At 43.9% G+C, this 22,398-nt stretch overlaps 1 protein-coding gene across 3 annotated transcripts in view; it reads left to right on the forward strand.

The window, feature by feature from the left end:
- The first annotated feature begins 16,380 nt into the window (after window positions 1–16,380).
- LOC121657792 (CCR4-NOT transcription complex subunit 6) overlaps window positions 16,381–22,398 on the forward strand; it is a 33,024-nt gene continuing 27,006 nt past the window's right edge. For 2 of the 3 annotated variants that reach the window (XM_042013889.1, XM_042013892.1), the window contains exon 1: window positions 16,381–16,558. The gene's annotated coding sequence lies outside the window, so the exon portion shown is untranslated. Of the gene's footprint in view, window positions 16,559–18,407; window positions 18,785–22,398 lie in introns of those variants that run through there. The other variant, XM_042013890.1, reaches the window with a different exon arrangement.

Here is a 22,398-nt window from a genome sequence, read left to right on the forward strand (position 1 = left end):
ACCTGCAGATACAAATATAAACATTAAAAAAAGGAAGGTTGCTCAAAGGCTGGAGAAGAATCCCGTACTTTGTCACTTGTTTAAATCCAGCCAGCTTGATAGAGGCTGTTGCTGGTGGCTCTGGAGGAGATGAGGTTGAGTTTTCTGTTTGTTCACCATTCAGCACAACTTCCATAAGAACTAGCACTGCTGAATTCTGTGGTACTATGGGGCACAAAAGGGATCATCCTATAGATGAGTGACTTGTTTAATGGAAGAAGACTACAAGCATGCATGCTCATCAATTTAAAAAATATTTTAATAAATAGCTTCATATCTCTTTCAGGTTATTTTTCTGCAGGATTGTACACATTGGTAAGTGAGAAGGAATCTCTCTCTCTTACATCATCTGCACCATTGGGAAAGCAACCATCAAAATCTGAAATGACTGGCTAATATTATCAGGATAAAACTACTCATCGCAGGGAGTCCAGCTGATACGAAATGAAGATGACTTATCTCACTGCAATTTCCACTGGGGGAGCCACAGGTTTGCACAGCCCCGGCCAGGGGCACAGCCAGCTGAGCTCATTAGGGCCCTCAGCAGCGATGCAAAACAGGAATTGCATAAGTCTGTGAGATAACTTTTCTGCTCTCCTGGGACAGAGAGCAGCAAGGTATCAGGGGGCTTCCAACCTGACCCGTAATATTTTCTTGTGGAGCTCAATCAGAGTCTCACAAGTATTTAAGGTTATATAGGCTGTTAAGTGGTCTGGAAAACAAAATTGTAAATGTGTATTCTTTTGCAATCTTTTACAGATGCAAAATTTGTAAAATTGGCTATGTTTACACTAGAAAAATTTTATGTGGTCACTAAGTTAAAAGAGCTTTGCTTGGCTTAGTCCTGAGTTTAGCCCATCAAAACTTGATCTACTCAGCTCTCAAAGTTTTGTACCCACGTGGGTTTGGTGTCCGTGTGCCCCTGCCCTTCCTTGGCAGGTAAGTCAGGGTCTGGCATGGCACAGGGCAGGGAGGTGATGGCTGGCACATTATCTGGTCACACATCTCAGGCTCCCCAACAACCACTGTGTGCACAGGGCAGTTTGCTGACTAACAGCCTATTCAGGCCCAGCAGTCACAATTAGGATCAAATCAGGATCCTGCTGTGCTGAGGGGTGTGTTCTTCTCGAGAGCTGCAAATTTATAAATGATGAGAGCCAGGAGGATGGAGAGCACAAAATATATTAATGTTTTTAAAGCATGTAACATTAATGGGGTGTTTTTTTCCCAAATTAGTACTGACTCCTTCTCTGGCTTTTTGCTAGTTGGCCATAGCCAGTCAGTCAGATGACACAGCAGCAAAAAAAAAAATCAGATGGGGGTCTGAGGGTGAGGAGTCCTGGTCTTCAGAGTGAAGTAGGGCAGGGGATCAAGACACTAAAGCCAGGAGAGAGGCAGAGGAAGGAGCTGCCACATCAAGGAGAAAGAGCCGTATCACTTTTGGAAAAGGACAGCGCAGGGCAGGAGCAGGTACAAGGGGATGGTGACAGAAGAGGGGGCTGCTGGTTTACAAAAACCCTGGCAGTTGGGTTCACATGTGTATGAATCAAAACACTTCTAAAGGTGTACTAAGAACCCAAGGAAAGACTGTTGGTTGACAACAGGTATTTGTCCCCAAATCATCTTACTTTCAGATGAGTAATTTAGGAATTCCTATTAAGTAACAAAATGCTTGTAACCAGGTCATAAAATCCACTCCCTTTCCCTGCAAAGGCAGCGGTGATAACAGAGTTGCTTTTCCTTCCAATTTCTTATAAGCAACTGAACAATTGTGGAAAATCCAGTGATCAGTGTAAGCTCTGCTTTGTGGCTGGCACAGCTGAGCTGGGCTTTTGAAGGAGCATAATGTCCTGTGTGGGGAAGCTCTGCAGTGCCTCACTGCAGGCACAGCCAAACCACAGGGCATACCAGCCCTGCTCCTGCTGCTGCTGGTTCTTGGAAATGGGACTCCAGTATTCCCAGAACCCTGCTAAAATGCCCCACTGGGCAACTATCCTGGGGCATTTCACCAATGGCAAAGGCAACCTGGTTTGTAGAAAGCAAACTGCAAATAATTTACACCATTTCTTTTTAAATTGCTTTTTCTCTGGTTCAGCTTCTCTGCTGCCTTACAGGGATGAGCATCCAAGATACTTTCTTTCAAATGCTTGGAAGTGAGGAGTAGTCCCTTGGAGTTGCAATTACTCCCTCTGGGAAGGGTGCCAAAGAGAAACAGCACATTTCAGCCCCCTTTCTAATATTGTTAAGTGCACAAGGATCATCTGTAACACAGTCAGATGCTGTAAGGGCAACTATTGATTAGAGGGAAGACATAGATCTAAATGAGCAAAGGAAGAACAATGATCACTTCGAGCTGGCCTTCAGTGAAGGTCTTCCTTCAAAGCATACCTCTGCCACTCCAGGGAGCACCCAACCCTCCTCCTGCATTCTGGGGCCAGTTACACTTACTGAAGCACACATATCTTTATCTCACAGCTGGTAGCTTGACTAGAGCATCTGAGTGGATACAGAAAACAGTGGTTTGGGTTACAAAGCAGGCAAAAATGGCAATTGCTCTGCTCCCTGTAACATTTTGAAATCTACTTTTTATATATTACTAAGCTATGTATGAGGCAATGATCATTTCTGACTGAGAAAAGCTGGAATTTGTGTGTTCAGCTGTTACTTGTGATACAGAAAGGAAAACATCTGCATCAACTCAGTCCCCTCTGTGTACAGATCAGACACTACAGAGCAGGCAGAACTTGTATTAAAAATCTGATGATTAGGACATATTTATGCAACATTTTTATCTTTGAGTACATTTTAAAAAAACAACTAAAAAACAAAAAGCAAGCCTTTTACATCTGCCCACAGTGGTAACCAGTTAGGGCTAAACCCAGAAATCTCTGGGGTTTTTACAACTTGGTTATATGGAACATCACTTTTCCTGTGCGTAGCAGTGCAGTAGTTCAAAAACAAAGGTCTTTTATGGACAAGCTACAGGCCCTTAAAACTACTGCCCAACAGTTCTCCTGCCAAATGAGAACGATTTTACACCATACACCATGGTGTAATACACCCAACATACCCTGTGACGCACCAAGTAACTCTGTATCACTAACAAAGTTACTGGAAGCTATGCCAACAGAGGTAGTTTTCTTTAAAAGTAGATTTTCGCCCTGAATTATCTGGGTTGTTTTTTTTATCTGACCCAAAGAGGTGGTCTGGGAAGCCTCATTTGAATTCAGTCAGTCCAGCATGAAGGAAAATTTTCTTTTTTAGAAGCGCTTGAATGTTTCCATTAAATCGCTTTTTTTCTCTCCTGGAGCCTTTATAACCATGCAAAGCACTCCAACACGGAATTTTAAATACACCACCAGTTTCAATAAGACCAATGAAATTACCCACATTCATTGCATAAGCACTGAAATGCTTTGTAGGGCCATGATGAGCCCATACAAAGTAAGTACAGACCAGGTCCTTTGATCTGAACCCACACATCTCACACTTGGAGAAAGCAGGATTGAGGCTGCAGTCTGCTTTTCAGTGATAACTGACAGAATTCCTGAAATATCCCATCCAAAAAAAAAAAAAAAAAAGGGTATTTCTGCAGCTTGGCCTTGTCACTGCTGGGGTCTGGAGCAGATGTCCCCTCTGCATTGCTGCATGCTGATCACCTCCACTCCCCTCTGACGTCTGCAGCTTGGACTGCTCCTCCTCTTCCAGCTCTCCCATGGTGATGAGCCAGAAGGTTACTTCACCTGCTGCACTGTATTATGATTTTCTTCATTCAGTTCTGTGCTGGAGAGATACAGTTTGTGACAGGGCCAATGTGCTCCTTAGGGCTGTACAAGCCTCCAGGGATGTACACTAGAAAAATGTACATAATAAAACACCCTGAACAATCCTGACCTCTGCAAGCATCACCTAAGCAGCACAAACACTTAAATGAAAACTGCTTAAGATGAGAAAAACACAGGTATGTTCTGAATCTCTTTGGGCAAAGCTCCAGCTGAGAAGCTCTTTTTTTCTACCAAACAAGACTCACAGGATCCGGGCTCTGTAGGGAAATTGGCCACAGAATCCTCTCATAGAAAGGAAAATCTTTTCCCTCTGGCTGGGCCCTACTAAACCCACACATCTATAGTAAAAGCTGTAAATATATTTTTGGCTTGCCCTTGTCCAGATCCACTTGGGAGCACTGTCAGATTCACCACTTCCTTATGTTAAGCATTTTGCATCTGAACGCTGCAGACATCAAAGGTCAGTTGTGGATTCTTATCAGCTTTACCAGAGTTTTCCATGAGAATCTCCCATCAGGGTACTGTATCTCCACCATATAGGGTGGAGTTGCTCTGATTACTAATGCTCTCCTTAGCCCCCATCTGTGTGTAATAGGAGGACAGTGTTAGGGAGTTCCTGCCTGTCCTGGCCAGAAGCCAGAGAACTGAACCTCTGACATCCCACCAGGGAGCCAGAGCTGATGTACAGCTCTGCTAAACTAGGGAAGGACACAGCCTTTAACCTGCTCACCCATCAGTAATGGCAGGAGAACTGTGTTCTGTGCCAAAACTAAATGAAGCATCACTTTATTCTCTAGGCATGCCCATGTTGTCTCTTGGGCTAGAAAACAGCACTAAATGACAGTCAAGGGACACATTTAAGTATTACACCATGTGAACCACCACCAAGGGAGTCGAATGGCAGGGCTTCCCAAATCAGAGAAAAACCTGCATCAGCTCAGTTGGCCTTTCACACTGAAGTGCCTCTGTTCCTGAATGAAGGTCTGTGACTTGTCTCTGAGAAATTCTATTTATTTTTTTTAAAGCCAGGACTGAGAAACAAAGTTAAAATCATTTACACCACTAAGCAAAACCAGATTGTCCCAGACCCACCTCCATGCTAGTGTTTATTCACAACTTGGGTTCTTTTGCTGGGAGGCACAAAAGACACCACACAAAGGAAGGAATTTGTCCTGGACCCTGGTCCAACCCCTGATACCATCAGCACCGGGTATGAGAAGATGGAAGGGAGATTGAGGTTTTCGACCCTGTTTATAGAGCAGGACAGGATCCTGCAGATCCACATCCCTTCTCCAATTAATAGCATGTTCCCTGCTGTACTGAAATTAAATAATAAAGAACTGACCAGCCTGTCAGGGACATCTCTAATAACATGAGCCATCTGCGCTACTACAATGGGTGGTTCCTCCCACGTCACCACAGTGAAGGTTACTGGCAGGACACCCAGTCTGCTTCAGGACTTGTTCCCAGAGCTTTCCTATCAACCCATCCTGAAGGGTATTTACTTACATACACTGATATTTCTGCAAGCACCACCCTTATGAAGCAGCATGTTGCACTTACACGTCAGAATTTGGCTAAGTTTGACCAGCAGTTTCATATCAATTACTACTTCTACATTCACTTAAGAACAAATAAGTCACGGCTAGCAAAACCCCTTATTCTCCACTTCAAATGTGTCTTTCATAGGATGGTTTACTAGAGAGTATTTTTTTTTCTGTAAACATTACAGAAAATAACTTTACAAAAAATGCAATGTCATTGAGAAACCATTTTTGCTATTAACAGTTACCATGTGATTTACCAGCAACTGGGATACAAAATTAATATTCACTTTTCTGGAAAACCTGGGGTTTGGCTCAACTACAACTCTGGAAAGCAGGAGGACTGCAGTGGTAATTCATCTTCTAGATTATCCAGATGAAAATGAATGAGGTTTTACCGGTAAAAGTTTAATGAAACAAAAGGTTGTATTGCCAGATATGGTAATAAGCACCTGCCTGAGACAGGTTTGCAGTGAAAAACAGATGACACAGTGAGTAAAGTGTATTGAGAACCAATTTAAACTACTCAGAAGTTCTGGAAGATTTGGAATTCTGGCCAGTTCCTTGGAAAATTGCTACTTTTTCTAAATTTAAGTTGGGAACAGAATCCCAGCCTGCTGCTGCAGAAGAAAAGTTCTGGATTGTCAGAATCAAGACATAAAAGCTTAAACACAATTTAATTACAATAGGCTTGTAGTTCAGTCCTGAGAAAACCTAAACAGTTCAAAATAATTGGAGACACGCTAAATCACATATTCCTGTGACAGTATCCATTTCCCAGAGCATAAAATGCTGGCATTTCTGCTCTCCCTGCTACAAATAGATATATACAGATACAAGAGATTAGACATCTAATATTTTTTACACAACCAGCTACACCTGGAAACACAGGCCACGTAGGAGGGTTCAGCCTCCTGGCACTCATCAGCTGGGCTCTGGCCCAGGTCTGAAAAGGAAACAACTCAGTGGTTATCCCAATGGCCAAACTGCAGGTGTTGTCGTCCACATGTGGCTGTTTTTAAGAGCAGTCTGAAAGCAATTATAAACCCAGTCAAACAAGAAACCTGAGGTTAGATTGTCTTAATTTCATTTAAGACATGTGATTGAAGCTCTGCTTTTCAAGCCACAGTGGACTGTCATAACATGTCAGTTAATTATATAAGTCCAGTTATTAAAAAAACAAACAAGTTTGCACTTTTATTGGAGCTGAAATATTTCCAAAGCCAGCAGTAAACCAAGTGTCTGTATTAAATAAATCTCAGAATGAATATATTATTGACATATGGATTAACTGGGCTGCATATTTCGAAACCATGTCTGTGCCTTTGCCCATGCAGACACTCTCACCAGGCCAAACAAAAAGTACTGTCTTATCACAAACCCTGCAGGAGTATTTGTCCAAAGATGCTTCCGTTGCTCCTGTTGCCACTCAGCTTGCAGGGCAGAGGGATCTGTATATTTTGTCTGCCAGCTGGAGGGTGGACTCAGCCCTGTCTGTCTGACATGCTGCCTTGGCTACCTTCACACCTCTCAGGAGGATTTTGGGCTGGAAGAGCATGTTTCCTTTCAGCAGCCCCGGTAGCTGATGCAACCAGTTTAATTCAGCTTTAATTCAGTTCCACAGAGTCTGTCTCAGCTCGCTGCTGTTCCCAGCCCTGGTGCTCTGCTGGCTCAGCACTACCTGTGCACTTCCGCAGGGAAATTATCCAGCAAGGATTGCAGTCAAGCCAAGACAAGCTCTTTCGGTTACACGGTGAAGGAGCTCATGGGAGGAAAGTGTCTGTAGAAATGTCAGGGGCTTGAGCTTTTGTGGAAAAACTGAAAAACTTGGAAGCAAGCCAGGTGCTCATCCTCTTTGGAAGCAGCCTTCCCACCCTCTCCCTTTCTAGAAAATCACATGAAGCTTTGCAAAGCCTAATTCTTAAAAAACCCCAAAAGTGATGAAATGAACATGTGCTACCACCTGCTGTCCATTATTTGGAAGAGCAGGGTCCCCAGCAGGGCCTGGCACCCACAGTCTCTCCCCAAGTCCCACTCTGGCCCCAGGACACTGAGAGCAGCTTCAGTCTATGTAGGGCCAGTCTTGGTACTCAGGGGTACCAGTCACCAAAGAGAGAAGGGATTTTGTTGAGTTCTCATGAACAAAAAGCAGCATCAAGGAGAGAATTAGGAGATGCGGTTAAATGTCAGAAGGGTGCCCAGGCTGGTGCAGTTTCTTGTGGTGTTGGATCCATGGACAGACGTGGAGGTACCAAGATGGAGAAGACAGGAATGGCAGCTTCAGAAATCCACATCCTGGGTGCTCTCCTGGGGTCCCTCATCACCAGCTGGCACATTTCTGACAGGCAGCTGCTGTCACAAACAGCCATTAAGGCAAACGATTCACCGAATAAATATGGGTTTAAATAGACCAATTTCTGTACAGGTCACTTCACTTCCACACATCCCCACCAGGGACTGGCAACTCAGATCTGAAGCAATAAATCACCTCGGGCTGGCAAGAATAACGGCTCAGAGCTCACAAACACAAAGAATGCATTTAATCCTTTTCTGTTGCTGTGGTGAGCAAACAGAGCGTGCCCGGTGCAGTAGGCAGCAATCTGTGTTAATGTATTACCTATAATTAATTGTAGAACAAGATGGAGACCAGTGGAGTCAGTCCAGATACTCACTATTCACTGCAGCCAAAGGGCTCCCAGGAAGCATCTTCCCAAAGTCTTGGCAAATAAAGAATTAAGGGAGAAAAAGGGTTTGGTTCTAATTGTTGTAAACAGAACCACATATGTCCTGAACCCATGGTTCCACATTCTCTCTTACAGGAGAAAAAATATGAAAAAAAATTCTGGACAGATCAAAAATCTGCCTTTATCCTTCTCAACCTGTGCAGAGGCTTCTCTTTTTGCAAGGGCCCTGGGCATCAATGTTACCCATCTCAAAGTCTTTTTGAAACATGTCACTGGTCCATGATGTCTCTCATCCAAAACCCTCGAACACCTCTACAACTAATTAATCAAGCACATTTTTTTACAAAGATTAAATGAACTAATCTCTCACATACAATGTTACATAGCTGAGCAGCCAACTTCCAACAGCAGCTCAGTGCAGAACACATTACAGACATGTCCCGAACAGCCGAAGTGCTCAGCTGTGCTGGCAGAGACCACACGTCAAACATTTCTGAGTAAGAAATTGGGAAGAAGTTGCCTCTTCCAAAAACATGTGTGAAAATAAAGTGTGGCTAAATTTAATTAATAAATGACTCGGATATAATACTCAGATCAACTGCAACAGAAGGTTGGTTTGCAGCAGATATTTCATTGGTAACTCCTCTGGACTTCCCCAACACGTTGCAGTTTGTTCTGAACAGAAACCTCACCAGGTTGGTTCGGAAGGGATCATTTCCATAAGCAACTGTACCCCAGTTTTATCCAAAACCATTTCTGTATAGCCAACATTCTGGAGCAGTAACTACCGAGGAATAAAAAGGCCAATACAGTATCTACAAGTAGAAAGGCAAAAGGTAATCAGAGAAAAAATAAAAAGGCAAATAAGTTAATGTCAATCCAGGCTTTACAAACATGTCAAGGGTTTTTCTCTTACTTTCTATCTGCCATGAAGACAAGAAAGAAACATTCTATGGTGAAATAAAAATGAGCAAAGGAAGAAAACAACATGTGTGCTAAACCCATTTTTCCAAAGCCTCGATGGCATTTCTCTGCCACAGCACTCCACATCCCTCTGTAGGCTCAAGCAAGCAAGCGGATGCTGGGTTACTTCACTCTCATAGCATGAACTCGTACTCCTTGCTATTCTCAATCTGTCACATTCAACAATCACATGCGAAAATGACTCAGGCTGCCAGTTGTCTCCGTGTTGAGCTCGTTGAGCATTTGCCAGTTCCTCAGGAGTAGGCTTGATATTGAAAGCCACACTTTGGGAAACTTGATTTAGCCTAAGCCTGCTGCATTAGGCTCAAACATTTTGATTTTTTTATCTGAAAATTTTTTGTCCCTTTTTAATCTTGCAGACCAGAAATTCTGGACACAGAGGAAACAACAGCAGGTCAGATCAGTGGCTTGTTCAACTTGGCATTTTGTCCCTCCCGGGGGCATTTATTCAAAGTGTCTAATATTTTGGAAGTAGTGGAAAAGCCCTTAATGTACTACACCAATCACCAGCTGTGAACGATGGACAAATTTTCTTCCTGTCACCTGCAGTGATCACCTGGGAAGCAGGCAATGATTTTCACCCTTCTTCTGAGCAGAAGCTGCTCTGTGGTGCAGCCTTTTAGCTGGCATGGCTGCAGACAGAGTCACACCCTGCCCGTCGCAGCAGTTAATGCCCTGCTTTCCTTCCGCTCACTGAGGTCTCCCAGCGCTTGGAAACAAATCTCTTCCAGTTTCATTACCTCAGCTCCAATGCCTGCCTTCAAAGCCTTCAAAAAGAAATTAGAGCCCCAAGGTACTGCAGCCTCCTCTGAGTGCAGAGGCATCCTTCGGTGAGCAGCTCACACACACAGATGTGCCCACACTACTCCAGGTGATCCTACTCCAGTGTGTCCCAAAGCAATGGATCCAGCCATGCAGGAGGGAAGTGATCTAATATGTAGCTCCATGAGAGGCTGATGAGTTTTCATATTAAATTATGCTGACTGTGTTGGTGTTTCACCCAATACTATGTTGTCCCCTCTCTCTGCATACCTAATGTCCTAAGGAAAGTATATTGTCAATTCAGATAATATAGAAATAGCCACACTTAACGACCAGCTAAATTTATTCAGACAGTTTGTAATTTTTTTTGCAACCATGAAAGAAAAAAACCCCAAGAATAGTAGGCCTATAATAGCCTCAAGATTAAAGTGTACTTTATAAATTCTCTGGAGGGTTTTTGCCCCAACAGAGACTGCCCTTAGCCAAAATTCTTCATAGAAATAATAATAATCTGCTACATAAAACATTCAGCAATGAGGACATTCAACATCTTGGAAATGTGAAACACATAGTATAAAGAAGACTATGTATGACTGTAATTGGTAATTTTATGAAGTCGCTCACTGTTAAATAAGCAAAATTTGGGCCTAAGATTTGACACAGTAAATAATAAAATTAAAGAGATTGATTCCAAAATCCTCATGCAACCGTTTTATTGTTATTCAAAGTAATCAATCTGACTTACTAATTTATGAAAGGTAAGCAATAAATCACTCATCCTGTCCCTCAAATATCAAAAGTAAGATCATGGCAATAATAAACAAAGTTTGCAAAATTTTCTAATAATGTAGCAAATGGACTTTTTCTTCAGGAAGCCTCTCTAACATCCCTCAATTACACAGATAGCTGTCTGAAAGCATACGGTTTGTGTAAAGCCTGCGTGTGCCATATGCACGTAGCACTTCACTTGCCACTGAAACAGTTGTGTCATGGGTGGAATGTGGCAACTCTACCCACACACAGTAATGTGATACAACAGATGAAGATAGTGGAAAGCCGTGAAACTGCATGGAGAAATTTAAGTAGATTGAGTCCATCTCTACTTCAACGGGAATTAGATCAGGTCCCAAATGAGAATTTATGCATGACAGCTGGATTAACATATATATTTCCTGAAAGACAGTACCTTTACAAACTGAAAAGTTCCATAGTGTCACACTGGAGCATTAGTTCATTTTTTATTAAGAGAGAAACCATCATTTTGTAATTCACGGTAATTTCCTCCAGGACATAGGACCCCTAGTTATCTCTTTTGAGTCCTGATCCTACTTAATTTGCAAGGGATGAGACTGCAGCAGGGACAGTTTAGTGTATATTTGAGTTATAGTCCGCATATATTCTGGTTCATGAGCAGGAAGCAGTGCAAGCACGAGAGACCCAATTAAATTAAAAGTTCAGCACTCTTCCATTTCAGTGAACGGTCAGGCGACAAATGATTACAGTATTATTGCATTTTCTTACACAAGAAAAACTGCCCACCCTCTCTTTTTTAAAAAACCACGCCCAGTGGGCAGTGCCCTGCCTGCCTGATCCGCGGTGTGAAATCCTGGCACTCCGGAAGGCTGGAGCTTCCCACCCGTTGTATGAAACTCCATCAGACATGCAGTGCCACGGCAGGGGAAGCTTTACAATGCGGGAGCACAGATGGGATCAGCTTGCAAGTAAAGATGTTTCTGTTGCTAGAGAAAAGCATAGAAAGCAACGATGAATAAAGATGAAAAATAAAATGCTGACAGAGGAAGGGGAAAAAACCGCCAAAATGGATACAAAGGGAAACAATATGGTAGAAAACACCAAAAATCTGGATGGGTAGTTTGAACACTGGCTTTCCACTAAAGAGAATCCTTCCATCTTATATCAATAATGTCATTATTTGGCATTTAACCTCTCAGTTGTGACTCCATAACTGGGCATTCAGGTATTTCATAGCAATTTGCTCTATTCAGTCACATACATAAAAGCTTTTGCTGTGAAAGGCAAAGCCTTGTGCTCTTTTTGCAGAGCTCTGAATGCAACCAAGAGCTCTGCCCATGTAATGAATGCAGGCAGGTCATACCATTAACATTTTCTTTCATATTATTAACTTAGTTCTAAGATGAAAAGATGGATGTCTTCTTGGAGAGAGGTGACCAAGAGTTGGAGAGGTGATTCTAGAAACAAAAACTTGCAAGAATCAGCCTGTGTCTAAAAAATGACAATGAGGTAAACAACATCATGGTTCGTAAATCCAGCTTCTTAACAGCCTTCAGATTTTAATCTTTGATTAGGACAAGTAAGAATTATGGCATTCTTAGATCTGTTACTTCACTGCTACAGCATAGAACAAATGCACACACTAAAAAGTATTAATGACTCAATGTTCCACAGACCTGCATGCTTGAGGTAGAGAACAAGATTCAATGCACATTTTAAACTGCTACCATCCTGACAATTTATCAAATATCTAAACAATTATGAGTCATCTAAACATAGTACACAAGCATCTCAGACAGTGGCAGAGTTAAACAGTAGTATCCATAACTGGCAAAAAGGAGTTAGAAACCCTTCTCTCACTGTGGAAGTCTTCCTACTAAAATGCAGATATTTCTAGAAAAAAAGCTTTTGATCATATTCAGTTTCTTTCAAAGTACTTATTCCACTTTTGTCTAACAATGCATATTAAAGTAATTCTAAGGCTCCAAAGACCTTACCTACAAATTGTGCCATGCCAGGATTAAAATTCCTGAATTCATCTCTGTTGTGGATATGCATAAGGGGAGACTTCAATTACCTTTTTACATATAGGTCTTCTGGAAACCACTGAACTCCATTCCACACAGAGAAAAGCAGGAATATTAATTGCCTCAATGCTTTTTGTATGGAGCTTTCACTGTAGTTTTAATGCTCAATAAACATCAGAGATTTATCTTTACTATCCAGCTGTGAAAGAAGATGCTCTTATATTCACTCGGTAGATGGAGAACAGGCCATAAAACTTAAGGCTGAAATCATTAAAAATGCAATGATTTCAGAAGCACAATATGAGTGCTCCAAGTCCTCATTTTTCAGACTACCTGTCATTTTAGGCATATGCCATGTTCAGAGCAGCTATCCCACTGATCTCAACAGCCATGGAAGCTATCCTGCAGTTCAGATCCCTGTATCTAAACCCACGCAGACTGAAAATGCAGACCATAATTAGGCTCTGCCCTCCTATTTGGGATCCCTCTCCATCTCCGAGTTACTTCTTCTTTCCTCCTCATTATCTCCCCTGCTTTACCATAACTGTGCTCTCCTCCCCGATTCCTTTCCTGTCTCCAGTTACACTGCTTTTGTCACATTTCCTGGGCACAGAAAGTGAGGGAGTGGGTAGGACTGAACTTTTCCTTGGTCACCTCTTCAGTAACCCCAGACACAAGAGATTGCACAAGCCACAACACCTCTGTCCCTGCTCTCCCTGAGGATGGGGTGATGTATGAACCATGCAGGATGAAGGACATGTCCTTTACTACAAAGAACTTAGAAGTCAAACAAGCCTCTACTGTGTAACTCGACATGGTATTTCAAGAGTATATTGTCACCAAATTTAGCCATTTAAACAAAGCAAAAAAGTACCATTGCTCAGCCACAAAGATAACTCCCTACCACAAGTTTCACATCCCTCTGTCAGCACACAGAGGCACCAGGACCTCGAACCAGCTGTAAATGTTGGTCAAATGCACCCAGCAGCCTCCCTGAGGCCTCCCAGGCACACTCCCAGCTCCAGCCTCGGACATGTGCATGCAGAGGGAAGATGGTGGGTGGTGTTGAGGTTTTTTAAACCACTCACAGCAAATATTTCTATCTCCAAGTGCAGGGTCAGAAATGTTGTAGGATGTTCACCTTCATAGTGTGGGACATGTGATTGTGTGGGACGGGAGATTTGGCCCAACTGAAGGTTTATTCTGCAGCATAAAAAGGCATTTTTTGTTTAGGGTTAATCAGTGAAAACTTACACTCATGGTACAGTACATCTAATGTTGTGTTTTAAACCGTGACTAATTTCTGCTTAACCTCGTTGTCTTTCACAGCACTACTGTCCCAAACTCAGGACAACAGCACTCAGAGTGACATGGCAGCTCCTGAAATGTATGGAACTGTCATGGGCAGGTAAAAGATTAATGGGAAGGGCTCTCTTTTGATTGATGAATCTGTGACCTTGAGCAACCAGAGCACTTGCACCAAGTATATCTGCCATGTGAGACAGACAAAATGAAAGAGGCTCATGTTACACTCTCAGATCTCATTAAGCACCCAGACCAGAAACACCGATACTGGCACTGGCCATCTGCTCTGCTGTTTGCCTGGTTACAGGTCTGATAACACTTTCAGGGAGCAAAAGTTAATCAGACATACAGTTGAGCAACAGCACTTCTGAACAGGAAATTCAGTGGAACATAACAGTTTCTAAAAAAAAAAAACCCCACATACCTGTTTTTACTTCATTCTGCTGTTTCAAACCACACAAGCTGGCAGTTAAAAAAAAATTGTTTACATAAAAGGCCATAACTTTAGGTACTTCAAATATTGCTGGTTTTTTATAAATAACCTGTAACATCATCACAAAATTCACTAACTTGAAATCTGCCAAATTGCTGTAATCTGCTGTTAGTCTGTACAGTGGACAATAATACAAAATTGTTTTTAATTGCTTTTAAATTATTTTCTCTAATGTTCTCATTTGCTTATCTCAGTTATTTGAGAATTACAGTATTTTCTGCCATTTGTTCTCCACTTGCAGTGCTGAAGGCCAGTAGACCTTTCCATGTTTAAGGTATTATTACCCCAGCATCCATCCCTGAAGAACAAAGGTTCCCTGCAAGCATTTTCGAGAAACTTATGATCAACTGAATTTTCTTTGCTGAGCAGCAATTCCTGGAAAATCCTGCGACGTATTCAAAGACTTTCCTACTGCTTTTGGAGAATTAGCTCTGGGCAAAATGATATAGTCTATTGAGGCCATATCTGACCCAGAAAGTATTAACTGAAGAATGTGCAGGACAGCTGCTTATCGGAAAGAAAAGACATGCAGTGCTGGAGAATGACATGTAGAGCTACTTGAGTTAGTTCTGAATGACTGTCAGCTCTCCAGAGCCAGCCAAGACCGGGAAACAGATATGGCATTCTGCCGGAGCCTGTGCACATCCGTAATGGAGCAGGCTAGGATATCTTAGCGCAGGACTGCACCATGTGGAGAGGAGATAGTTTATCATCCAAGAGCATTTCAGATATATGATATGATAAGGCTGAGCATAAATCTGAAGTACAGCAGGATTATGTCCAACGAAGTGTCAGCCTTTCAGTGGAGGACGTTCTGAGCAGGTTTGAAGCGAGCAGGTTTGGTCCGCAGCATGCCAGGGTCATGTTTTCCAAAGTACTGGCCTCAGATGGATGGGGATGGTGTTCTTCAGAAGCTGGACTAGGTACCATCCTCTTTCACATTATGTTAAAAGAGAATGCCTCACTGCACAACAGTGTGAGTGCCATTTATTTCCAGCTACATATCCAGTTATATCAAAATTGAGGCCTAAATTCCTATTCAGCTTTCCCAGATCAGAAACAGGGTTCTGTATCTGGGACAGTGTCTTTGTCCCCACTATTCCTTTGGATGAAGCGGAACCAAGCGCTCATTTGCTGCAGCATCATCAATGCTCTGAAAAACGGAGAAAATCCTTAATTTGGAAGTCATTATTTAGGAGTTTTGCTAATATTATACCATGGATGGCACTTCCCCGCCATCATTTCACTTGGCATCTCTCATCATAAAGTCTAGTTGTGCAGGGACAGTAATAGTAACACTTAATGAGAAAGCACTTTATTTTTCTAAATATCTTGGTTTGCATCCAATAATCAGTTCATAGGAGAAAATGATGTAAGCCGAGCCGCAACTCAAGTTTCAGAAAGGTGCTGCTGGCGATTCTGGGGGACATTTCACAGTAAACATTGTTCCTGAGTATGTCACTGCGAAGGATCCGAGGCACTGGTTTACCATTAAAGACACAAACATAGAAGAAATGTTCTCCTTCCTAAAAAGCGTCCGGCCTATCACCCGCACCGTGTCTGAGCTCATCCACTTCAAGGCTGAGTTTCCCATTTGGGCTTTTGCAGGAGAATTTAAAAGTTCTTTTCCAAACAAGTGACTATTCCCATTCGCCTTCCTGGGGCTCCTGTTAGGAACCCCTTCCCTGACACACACCACTTGCACGGGTTGCATGCCTTACTCCGCAGCCCACACATTACTTTCACCTGCTTTTCCCCCCGCCGCGTTCCTGCGGCCGTACCCCAAAACACGCTCCAAACTCCTCCCTCCGCATCACCCCGCGGCCCCCCCGGCCCTGCCGCCCCCTCGCCGGGCTCCCTCCGCGGCCGCGGAGCGTGCGCGCAGTGCGGGCGGCCTGGGCAGGTGGGGCGGAGAGCGGACAGGAGAGGAGGAGGAGGAGAGGAAGAAGAAGGAGGAGGAGGAGAAGAAGAAGGAGGAGGAGGAAGAGGAGGAGGAGGAGGGGGGCCGGCCCGCCCGCAGCCGCCGCCGCCGCCAGCGCCGCCATGATGCTTGTTTGCTTTCAATGAGTGTGAGGAGGAGGCGGGGGGGAGCCGCTCTCCCGTCCGGCCCGCGGCAGGAAACAAAGAGCCAGGCAGGCGGCGGAGCGAGGGCGGCGGGGGGACGGGGATGCTGCAGCCACAGGTAGGGGCGGCTCCGGCGCCCGGCCCGGAGCGGGGGGGGGGGCTCTGCCCGGGGGGGCAGCGCTGCGGGGGGAGTGCGCTGACGGGGGGGTCCGGCGGTGGCACGGCGAGGGGGGACCCCCGGGCTCGGCGGGGAGAAGCCCCCGCGCCGCGTCGTTCGGGGGTGTCAGGGGGGGGCCGAGGCCCCTCTGGGCGTGGGGGCGTTCCGGGGGGGGGGGGGGGCTGGGCCTGGGCAGTCGCTGCGGCGGGGACGCTCGGGGGAGGCTCCGCGCCCGGGGAGGCGGCGGGGAACGGCGGCTTTGGAAACGGGGCGGCGGGGAGGGGGCTCCGCACCCCTGGCCCGAGCCCCGCGAGCGCCCACCGACGAGCGGGAGGCAGGGAAGGAGGCTGGGAGGGAGCCGGGCCGGGCGGCGCCGCGCAGGAGCCCAGCTCTGTTTGCATCGGGAAGGCAATTAAGAGAAATTAGTGTAATGGCATCTGGAAGCCTGAAGTTGTTTTTGTGTTGTTGTTGTTGTTATTATTGGTGCTGGTAGGTTTTGTTGTTTTTGTTGGGTTTTTTTTCCTCACCGTGGAATTGAGTTTAAAATAATTAAACAAAAGGCAGAGGGAAATGACATCAATCGGGGGAACTGCCCGTCCACCCTCCACGCACGGCGCCCCGCGCCGCTGCCTCCCCGGAGGCCGATCCGCCTGGCTGGGCGCGCACCGAGGGGCGGCAGTGCTGCCTGTCAGCGGAGCGCTTCGCCTGCTCCGGAAGGAGCCGCGGCGGCAGCCGCCCGCCCGCCCTCCCGTGCCTCCCCGCCCCGCCGGCAGCGGGAGCCGCGGCCGCGCTGGCGGCGGGGCCGGAGCGGCGCTCGCTCGTTCCGGCGGAGGGAGCGGCGGGGCGGGTGGAGGCCGTGAGTGGCAGCGGTGGCGGCCAATGGGAGGCCGTAGGGGCCGTGAGTGGCAGCGGCGGCGGCCAATAGGAGGACGCGGGGGGCGGGCGCTCGAGGCCGCGGGACAGGCGCATGCAGGGATAAACAGAGGGAATTGGGGCGGGGGGCGGCGGGGCCGGGGTTGCGATCGGAGCGGCTTGGCCGCCGTTCTGTAACCGAGCGGGGCCCTTGCCTTGGCTGGGGCACGGGGAATGAGCGCCTGGGCTGCCTGCGGAACCGCATCCTGCGGGGGAACGGGCGGCGGGGAGCTCCCGGACCCCCCGGTCTGCCGTGGGGCCCACAGGACAGCCTTTCCTACTCCAGAATTTTATGGAGAGTGATAAGCCTGGGATCAGACAAAGCTTTAGGAAAGGAGATATCTAATACACCTGTCTCTGTCTTGGTATCTATGGTGAATACATATTTTATCAGTAATTTTTCTACAAACATTAAAAATTCATATGGAACCTACTAGGTTGTAGTCCTAGGTTGGACTCGATGATCTTAGAGGTCTTCTCCAACATGATTCTGTGCTACTTTGTGTAGTATAAGAAATGTATTCAAAACAAATGCAGTAAGCTAAAGGTTTTGTTGGTTTTTTTTTGTTTTGGTTTATTTTTTTGTTTTGTTTTGGGGTTTTTTTTGTTTGTTTTTTAATACAGCCATCTGTATTTCCACAAACGCATAGAAAATTGTATCACCGAAAATAGAACTTCATGGATGGGTATTTGCTTTGTAACTAGAATTGCAGATTGCCTGTTTTTTCATTTGATTTCTGGGGCTTATTTTTATAATCTAGATTTCACCACAGTGGGTAACTAATTCAAAATCCAAGGGATTAAGAAATACCTGTGGTATTTGTCTGGCTTAAATACAAAGATGTGCAAGTGTTGACTGGTAATTGTATTGTATCTTGCATTTTTTTTTTTATTCTAGAGCAGGTCTCGTAATTGGGAATTTATCAACATTTCCACTGGGGTAATTTTACAGGATTATCCGCCCTCTGTTCTTCCTGCTGGTTCATCTGGACTCTGTGGAGTTTGCTGCTAGCAATGGAGCCTTCTGTGGGGGTTTATTCATGCTATTACTGAAATGGAGCCCTTCGCATTTGGATTAACTATTTGTTCGCTTTTCACCTGAATTGCTTGGATCAGCCCATGTTTAAAAAGGATCCTGCCATGCATCTCTTTTCTGTTTGCATTCTGAAGTTGAACTCTGAATACAGTCTCATGTTCAGGCTGTTTACTGTGCTTGAATTGTAGAGGAAGAACTGAAATATAAAGATAGATGAAACTGTAATACTGCATGGGCAGGTAAATACATTTGACATTTTATACATGAAGACCTGAAAACATGTTATGAAGGGTCACAAATTGAATGAGCGTGGTACCTTTTTAAGATAGGGCTGTACCCTATTAGGTACAGATATTAGGAAGACGTTCTTTTAACCAAGTGCAATGTTCGTGATGGAAACCACTGTCCTTAAAATGGTTCCAAGACTGAGCAAACTAAAAATTCTTTCCCTACATATGAACAAAAGAAGTTATATTTGAAAACATGGCTGTATAAATAAAAATGTTTCTGTTAATCTGTCACCAAAATCTTTAATATTAATGTTTGTAGTGCAGTGTGCCATGCTGTTTGGCTCACCACCATGCCCAAGAGTCCATGTGGTGAACCAGGATTTTTCCATCCAGTTGTGGAGTCCCTGTTGCAGAGGCCCTGGTTCTGTTTGCTAACAGACTGTTGAGTTTTAAATTATTACCTGTTTTTGTCATGTCCTTTTGGCTGTACGCTTGTGTATGTGCAGTCTGACCATTATATCCCAGTCTCAAATGGGGCCACTTTAGGCAAAGATTCCACACAGAATCTTTAGGAATGAGGATGCCTTTCAGTCTTCAGAATTGAAGGGATGTACAAGAATTGACACTTATTTCTATAGGGGTTTTATTGTCAGGAAATTACGTGTAGTATTGAAAGGTTATAGTTGTGTATGGTGAGCTTTAAAAAGCTATCAGTGACCTTAAAACACCACAAGAATATTCTCAACAGACCCAGCCACCAGATTTTAGTTCTAGTGGCATGAGGTAGAGGTTGACCCATGCCCAGTTACATACAAAGTATCTGAGGTTTTTAATCCATATACTGAGGTTTTACACTACTTCCCATGTCAAAATACTGACATTACTGATTCCAGTTTAAATTTATCCTTCTCCATGGTGTAATTTTGAAAGCTTTATGCATAAATTGCTCAAACTGAGTCACTGCAGGGTTTCATCTGTTTTGTTTCTTCTAAAGTGTTGGTGCTTCACGCTTGGAAGTGTGATTATTGTACAATACCCTGCAAGATTATTAGCATTGTGTTAAGTGACGTAATTTATGTTCTTACATTGAAATTGGGTTGTACAAGTCCACTCAACAAGGGAATCTTGGCATAAGCTTGGGGACCTGCACTCACAATTTCTACATGGAGCAATTTCTGCAGCTGAAGTCTTTAAGAGTTTACAAATGCTTAGGCAGGTCCCAAAGAAAAAGCTGTTTAAATGCTTAACATGTACTTTTAGCTACTAATTGCACTTCCAAGATGGTGCTTGTTTAAAAAAAAAAAGATTGGCAACAACTCAGTTTTTCCTTTTGTAAGACTGCAACATGAATCCTTTTGTTAATGCCTTGGAGGCCTTTTTTTCTAGTGTATGAATCAAAGAGGGACTAGGAGCAGTAAATATATACAGTTGTTTATTTCAGAACTAAAATACTTGCTGTTAAGATTCCAATTTATGCTACAGTGGAGATCTGCAGGAAGAGATTGATTTGACTTCAGCTTTTTTTAGACTGGAAATGCTGTTAGTTGTTTTATGGAGGCTGCCAACTCGACATTGTGATCACAGCCTGGGTATTTGGATGGCTCTCTTGTGCATCTTAGTTCATGTTCCTGGTGTGCAGCCTTTACTCTGCAAGTGAAGGGGCTCCCTACTTGAAGACCTTCCTAAAGTTTTTTTCCATTTTATAATACCAGGATCTCCAAAGCATCCTTTGCTTAACAAGGCAGCAGTTTCAGTTGAAAGACTGGGGTTTTCTAGAACATGCTGAAGCAATTTGAGTGACAGCTCCTGTCATGAGGGTCCAGCATCTTGCCATGGTTAGGAGACCAGGAATATACAATAATGTCATATCCTGCATGTTACAAATAATATGTGCAGCTTTATTGCTTGAGCTGTTTTGGAGTATATTGATGGGTGAGATGTGAATCCTGCACATTGATCGGACTTAAATGCTGCTCCACAAAAGTATCTCTCTGCATAGATCAGTTTGCAGAGTCAGGGATCAGAAAAAAACTTGCTTCAGAGGCAGATCTGTCATGTGATTTTTGCAACAAAGGCCACGTTTAGCCAACACCTACAAAGACTGAAGGCTTGAAACTAAACTAAAACACCACCAGGATTGGCTGTGCACCATCTGATGTGTATCACCTGTCAGAGGAAGGAAATGGCATCATAATGGCTGAAAATAAAAACTACTGAAGGTATTTTATGCTGCACTCTGACCACTAATACTTTTAAATACTGTTTTAAAGAAGTTTTAACAGTTACTCACCCAACAGAGGAGCTTTGTCTGACAAAGCAAAGGTCCTGGGAACTAAGGAATTTCAGTGCTGCCTCAATCACAGTTCATCTGCAGAGTACTTTCAGGAATGAGAGCTTTTAGGAACAAGCAGTAAGTGTGAAGAATAATTAAAACTAGTAAGGAATCATGTTTTGATGAGAAACATGATGAAAGAGTCACCTCTGGAGATTTGCAATGATCAGTCATGGGATAGATGCTTTCTGTATAGGGAGTAGTGGACTAGGTCACCTCATGGTTCCTTCTGATTTAGTAGGTCAGGACTTCTCTCCAGTGGCAGAATTTGGAAAGCTGCTACTTGGGTTGCTCATTAAAATCCACATAATCCGTGTCAGTACAACGGTTGTCAGAGTAATGCTCAAAACCAACCAGTGATGTGGCTGAGTGGTGATACTTTGTTATTAAAAAAACCCAACCCCCCACAACCTCTAAACCCCACTTTCTTAGCTGAGTATCGTTGTTGGTTTTCAATATTGTCTCACAAACAGCTGCATCAACACAACAGAGAGAGGTGATGCAGTGGGACATGGGGACAGGAAAGAAGTCTTGAGTTGGCTTTGCTGTGCAAGAGTGTGGTTGTGGAAAAACATTTGCAGGCTTGTTGGTTAAATTTGAAGCAAAACCAATCTGTGAATAATTTGCTTGCTGTCAGGATGTGGCTATATGGGTAAAGCATCAGCTGTATGTTGAGTTCTGTAACATCCTGACCTTCAGTTAATTTAGCAACACTAATACTAACAAGCATTTAGGTATCTAGAAATTGTGTTTGGGGAAGGCAGAGATTTTTGGATTTAGATACTGACACCTCTTGTCAAGCTCCAGTTCTGTAGCAGGAATGCTGAAAATGAGCTCATATCCAAACTTCATTTAAAGTAGCTGAGTTCTCTCTAACTCCTTAGTTGTAAGACTAAGAAGTAGTGTTTCGTGTGGTGACTTTGTGTTTTCCCCTGTGAAACAACAGAAATGTGGTAAGCATTCTGCAGACACATAAAGGAACATGTGGTAAGGAACGTGTTGGTGCATGTGCCAGTATTTAGAATAGCTTACTGAGTTGGACCAAGATAAGAAATTTTGCTCTAGGTCTGCTAAACAAGAATCAGTATTCCATTTATTGTGAAGAATCATAACTAAATTGTCAAATATGATTGGATACAACCAGTGGAGTGGCAGTTGGTATTATATTAATGTTTTGGAGTGTAAGTCCATTCTCAGATTCCTAGAGACATTTGTAGGTGAAGCTTTTAAGCCTTTTTCCTTCTGCCTACATTTATAAAACCTGAAGCTAAATGTTTTACAGCACAACTCT

This window comes from Corvus kubaryi, unplaced genomic scaffold (genome assembly GCF_017639235.1).
Source record: "Corvus kubaryi isolate FWS band 111438036 unplaced genomic scaffold, C.kubaryi_AGA036_p1.0 split1-37374, whole genome shotgun sequence".
NCBI lineage: Eukaryota > Metazoa > Chordata > Aves > Passeriformes > Corvidae > Corvus > Corvus kubaryi.